This window comes from Pseudopodoces humilis, chromosome 20 (assembly GCF_049639895.1).
Source record: "Pseudopodoces humilis isolate 2021_Gansu_Grassland_sample_001 chromosome 20, ASM4963989v1, whole genome shotgun sequence".
NCBI classification, from domain to species: Eukaryota; Metazoa; Chordata; class Aves; order Passeriformes; family Paridae; genus Pseudopodoces; species Pseudopodoces humilis.
This window is the reverse complement of record NC_142219.1, coordinates 6097865-6104307: the sequence shown is the minus strand read 5'-3', so window position 1 is coordinate 6104307 and position 6443 is coordinate 6097865.

Genomic DNA, 6443 nt, shown 5'->3' with positions numbered 1-6443 from the left:
CCTTGGCACCGACAGGCAGAAGAATGACATTTTCCACTCTCCAAGATAGTCAGTATTAACAAATAGACAAGAATTTAGGGCCTTCCCACCATGTTCACACAGCCCCATCGATGAAAAAGGAGCTGAAGGCCTGTAAAAAGAATTAGAACCAAACCTGCAAGAAGTGACTGGGTGGGAAATTGCCTTCCTCTTCCTCACTGCCTCTGTGTATTTGTGGGAGAAGACTGATATCTCTGTCTGGTTTTATAGCCCTGTCTGCATCTAAACAACACTTCTGCCACAGCAGCAACTCTTTTTTCCCCCCCTAATTGACAGCATATATGAATTGGAGGATAAATAACATTGTGACCTAGCATGTTTCCTAGTGAATACTTTTGCTGCATGGCAGCTGGGTGCACCAGGGCTTGTGATGCCCCTTGCACAGCATCTTCCTCACGGGGAAGAACAGTCCCCTTGATTGTAGTGTGCTTTGCTGAAAGCAACCAAATAACTCAAGGATCTTAATTTTGCAATCTTTACTCTCATAGTTAGCTTTGTAATTGAGTCCAAGAGAGTAAAAGAAATTCAACAACAAACAAACAAACAGAATGAGCAAACAAAGAAAAAACACCACCCAAACCCAAGCTGAGCCAACCCAGCCCTCCAAAAAAACAAACTGCTGCTTTTACATAGGAATTATTTTTAACTGGATTTTCATTTTGCTAAAGTGTCTGGCAAAACTATTTGCTTGTCACTAAATTGCTAAAAAGTTGTTCTCTGCTGGCAGAATGAATTTACTTTAGTGTGTGTATTTAAAGAAAAACATTTAGAAAGAAAAGTTTTTAATGAAAAATAATTACTTTTCACTTCTGAAGAAGCCTTTCTCATCACAAATATTTGTACAATTTGAGAGTTCTTGATTGCTGAGCAGATTTATCAGGCTTAGAGTCTACTCATGTGGGTAGGGGAGAGGTCATAGGGTCAGGTTTTCCTATGTGCCTCATCTCTCTTGCCCCACAGGAAGCAATACCTTAAAGGCTTGTGCTCAACTGGGCAAGATGTGAGTAGGGCTGTTTGTGCTTCCACAAAAAAACCAACATGTTGGTAGTTAATTTAATATAATCTCAGTAATCACTGGATTTATTGCCCAGGAAAACTTAAGGCCTTTCAGGCTCTCCATTTGGCCAAAAGCTGAGCTCATGGTTTGTGGACTTTGCTGCTTTGTATGGACAGGCAGGTGCTAATCACTCCCATACAGCTGAGCCACAATTTGCTAGCCTCTTCTGTAAAACATTCCAGCTTTCCTCAGTGCCCTCTTGCATGTGCTGCTTTACAAGGAAACTGTAAATTACAATTAAACCAGCACGCCATATATTATTTTCTTAGTTGATAGCGGGTTGTTTTAGGGGGGGAGCACATTAACGAGAGATGCCTGGGGGTATGTGGCTCGTGGTGTCCTGCCCTTCTGTTCCTCAGGTTTTGCACAGATAGGAACACACAGCCCTCATTGATAATCAGGCTGCAAAGGGCTCTGTTGAGTAATTGCAGCATTAGTCTTCTCTAAATGAAGCTTCAAAGTAATTTCAGCTTTTTATAATTACAGAGCCAGCGGACTGTAACGATTTCCAAATGTTTTGGAGCTGATTTTAAAGCTGATCTGCAACGTGTAGTTAAGATAAGTCTCAGAGGCCCAGGTCCTTTGTTTTTAAGTAAAAACCTGTTGGGGAAATCTTAACTGATACAAGATTTACACTGACCACAAACAGGCTTGGATAAACTGGCACCACCAAATGGGTTGGGGGTAAGAAGGAGAGGAGGTGCAGGGAGGATACACAGACATGACCAGAGTTTTGATATTAGGAATGCTATACTGACAATTCTGATTCAAGCTTTATTAGAAAAAACACCTAATTTTTCAGAGGTTTGGATGGCTTATGGGGTTCCTGTGCTTCATATGTAAATGAGAGCTTGTGGATCAAGGCTTCAGAGGTAGTGAAATGCTTATAGCTGGTGATGAGTACCTTAAGGGCATTCTCAAAAGCACCTGGGCAAGCTGACTCATTCATTCTTGGTATTTGTGCATAAATAAACCTGAAAACTGGGCCTGAGGGACACAGAGGGTGGCCATCACCTCACTTGTCTCATTGTGGTGACCTAGGTTTAATGTCTTTCCCAGTAAAGCTTCAGCTTTTCATGGCTGAATGTAAGCCTGGATATATTCATGCACTTGACATTCATCCAGTGAACAATCCTCAACTGCTTTTCAGGGATGTAAGGCTTCAATTACCACATCTAGGATTATAAAAAATAGATCGTGATCTCCATTGTTTCTCAAACTGCCTGAAAGCTGTAGGAAATATTCTGGGAGAGAGCTTAGGAACCATTAGAAGAATACCTGGAAAAGAAGGGGGGAAAAAATGATGTAACTGATTCTGGCCTGGCAGCTATTTAAATTAAGAGTCTGACATGTGGTGTGGAGAGGGAATTGAGGAGGTTCCTGGCCAGCTCAAGGGAACAAGATCAGGTTAAAAAATCTTTGCATTGGAAATAAAACATAGGAGTGGGACAAAGGAGTAACATGGAAATGGCAGCTTACTGAAGAACTAAATACAACTAGCAAAAATTTATTTTCTTCCCATTTTGAGGGTATTATAGCAGGGCAGTGCTGTTGAGCTCTAGTTCTCCTGCTTTGTGCATAACACCTTGAAAATCATGTGTGAAGTGTCTTTGCCTCCTCCTCTTCAGTATTCCTTGCCTACTGCATCATCTTGAGATTGGAACTCAGGGAGATCATCCTGCTTCTCTGTATATATTTTCAATGTGGAAAGAAACTTTTATTGGAAATAAGAGGCTTAAAATATGAGAGAGAGCAAAGAATTTTTATCCTTTCGTGAAGTTGATCCAAACCTTCAAAGTGTTTTGGTAATTGTGTTTATGGCTAAAAGATTGATTATTTAAATCTGTGCTAGAGTATACTTTTTGGTATGAAGTAATGGCTCATGACAAACCACTTCAGGAATGCTTTTGAGTTTTTCAGGAATTTTTTTAAGCTGGATGAGGAGGGAAGAGTGTGAGGCACTAAGTTTAGCATTTCAAAACATCTGGATCTGCTCTATGGTTTATTTTTTAATGTGTTTTCCATGAGTCTAGTTAAACAACCACATGGCTTGATGGCAAAATGAATGCAAGTGCAGTGTTTGGAAAGGGACCCTGGATGAAAGTTCTCTTGCTAACTAGAGTCAAGTATATGCTCTTGTTTCTGGTTAGGTTGTGTGGATTCACAGAGATCCCATCTTGGCTGCTGTTGTTCCCTTCTTCTGCCAAAAGCTGCTAAACATAAAGCAGGCGGAGGAAATACTAAATTACAGAACACCTAATCTTTAGTCCTTTGTTTAATCTCAGATGAGTATCCCAGATCTCATAACTAGAAATGAGGCCAGCACACAAGGCCAAGCACAAGATGCTCCAGGACTTGCACTGGAGCAGAAGGTCTCCTGTGGCTGCAGGAGCAGAGGGGGAGGATTCTGAAAAGGGCTTTTTTAGCCTGTGCTGTCACAGTGCTGCTGAGAGCTGTGCTTCTGATGGGCTGCCAACACACCAGCAAAGTGTAGCTAGTCCTGGTTCCTATTTAACTGCTATTAATTTTGGGCACACTGAAGGGTTTGGGATTTATTTTGTTTTTACTATTAAAATAGATATGATTGTATTGCTGTGAAATTGCTCATTGCTGATAGACACCATCAGAGGTAAGGGCCTAACTTAGCTCTGCCTGCAAGTGATTTTTAGTCATTGCTCTTTGTCCTTCCCCTTGACATCTTTTTTTCTCACATCTATTTCTCCCCCTTTTCCCTCTTCCAAGCATGTGTTTTTCTTCTGTTGCTGCTTTCATCTTGGCCCAAATGCTGTTGAGGCCCCAATGCTGCACTTGTCAGGAGAGTGGGGCTGGCTGAGGTACAACTGGGGGCAGCTCTTGAGGACTGTGGGCTCTATCTCCACAAGAAGTTTAGAGCCTTCCCTAAAAACCCCTGTCACTCATTGCCATTCTGTCTTTACAATGACATGTGGTGGCAGCAGGATGCTCCAGAGGCAGCATCACTTTCTCCTGCAGACATGTGAACACCTTAGAGGCTCTCAGTGCACCTTGTGTCCCTGCACTGGCTCTCTCTGAAGGTGTTGTTGGCTCTCAGCCCCACAGACCTGGGTGTGGAGAGAGGCACGTAGGCAAAAGGTAATGCCCCATACAAGTTAAAGATAGGGTTTTTTTGGTTTTACAGCATATGGCACAAAAATTTCTTGTTCTACTGATATTATTACAACAAATTATCCTCTCTGTTCTTTTGTTAATGATGCTGTTCTCTTAATCATCTCCTGCATTTTATGCATGTGCACACACATGCAAAACCGCTGCAAGTTGAAATCCTACCAGCTGAAAAGTGAGAGTTGCTGTTGGGTAAAACTTGGCTTTCTTTGTATCCCAGTATGATTTGTAGAGGTCATTCTGAAAAACCTGTATTTGCCCAAAAAGACTGGAAATTTTGTTGAATTGATCCCTTGCAAAATGTTTGCAGGAAGGATTGGGTGGCAAGGTATGTACAGGCAGCAAAGGGAAAAGATTCATTCCTCAAGAAGAAGATGGAGCACTAAAGGAACAAAACAAAGGATATTGAGGGACAGGTGGGTGGCAGAAGGGTAGAGAAATTAATGTGTTGATACCCTAAAAGAAGTATTCTGAAGTATGTTCTGTGCTTCAGGCTGCAGCCAGTCTACATGCCTGGAAAATAAGGGATGTTGGTGTGCAGATGTGAAAAAGGATGCTGGAGATGGAGCCAAGGATGGTGCTGTTTGTCTTCAGTGACTTGAACAGATTCTTAAGCTGAGGAGTAGAGGGGTTAACCACTCTGTGTATTAAGGCTACAAAAAGCTTTTCAACCAGGAACATAAATTACTGAAGCTGCTATTCACAAAGACACATATGAGACATAAAACAACTGCCACAGCTTTTCACATGTCTTATTGTACTTCATCTCATGGTGATGGCTGGAGTGTTCTGGGACTACTTTTCAAAGTATTCTCCTTTGTATCTCAAGAATACACAATGGTTCAGCCTTGACATCCATCTTCATATGTAAGGAGACTGATAGGTCACCAGTGACATAGCTGCAAACATGTTATCAAGCATCTTCTGATTGCTTCCAAGCAAGTGTTCTTGTCCTGCATAAGACAGACAGCATTTAGATGTTCCCTTCCTGATTATTTTACTAGATTTTTATTTACTCTGAATTATAGTAAAAACAATCACTGTACACTTTTTTCTATTTTGTGATTTGCAGGGAGTGAGTGTTTCTAGCAACTGCTGAATTCCCTCATTCCCAGGAGGGCCCTACTCTGAAGTGAATATGCAGAAATCCCAGTCCTAGAGAGCTGCTGAGGTCCAGGTCTGGAGGGCTAATACTCAACAAATCAGATATTCATGCACTTCTGTCCTCTCTGTTTAGAAGCAGCCAGATGCTGCCATGGTCTTTACAAAGCTGAACTGAACAAACAAGGAATTAACCTTGCTGGACCTGGATTTTTTGTTCCCTTCCCAGTTGCCATCTCGCCAGAGCAATCACCAGCCTGCCAGCTTTCTGCCTGTCTTGCATTTATGGTTGGGAAGTTGCAAAGCTGGGGTGGGTGTGTGTGTGTGTATGCAAAGCTGCTGACCATCAAGCTGAGATCTGCTGGAAAATGGGTTCAGGGAAACCTCATGCCAAGAAGAAAAATATCTTAGTGAGTTTAATATTTAGCACTCAGCTAAAGAGCTCATACTTCCCCTCATGCCTCTGAGCTGAAAAGAAGCCCAGTCTCCTGTAGAAAGTGAAGTTAAAAGGGAGGGCAGGGCTCCTGTTTGTGTTGCTGCAGACAGCTCTGTCTGCTTGGGTTTGTATCAACAGACACAAATTGTTGACTTCACCTCTGGGTGTTTATCTCCTCTGTGCAGGCTGTGTTTGCTCTTCTTGTCTGGGAGGGCTGACAAAAGACCTGGGATCTGGAGCAGGGTGGCTCTGGGGTCCTGCCTGGGGCAGGGATGGGGCTGTGTGTGGGTGCCCAGCTGGGTCAGAGCCCAGACCTGCAGTGCTGGGGGACGGGGAGTTAAGCAGGGGAGCACTTGTGTGTAAATATTTGCTTTCTCAGACCAGGAGCTCTGCAAGAAACAGGTCTCAGAGCACACATAAACATCCAGCTCTTGCAGCTCTGAGGCTGGTTGGGTCCAGCAATGCCCAGCTGTGCTTGTACTAATATTAAATATAAGCAGTAGGGTTTTGCCAGCCTCATCCCTCAGGCTAGCCCTGGTTTTGAACAGCCCTGCAGTGAACTGTCCTTCCCCCACATCTTTTTTTCCCCTTACCATAAAGTAAATAAAAACTGGGGTTAGCCACAGTTAAGTGACCATGAAATGCTCAGAGCTAATCCTAAGGCCCTGG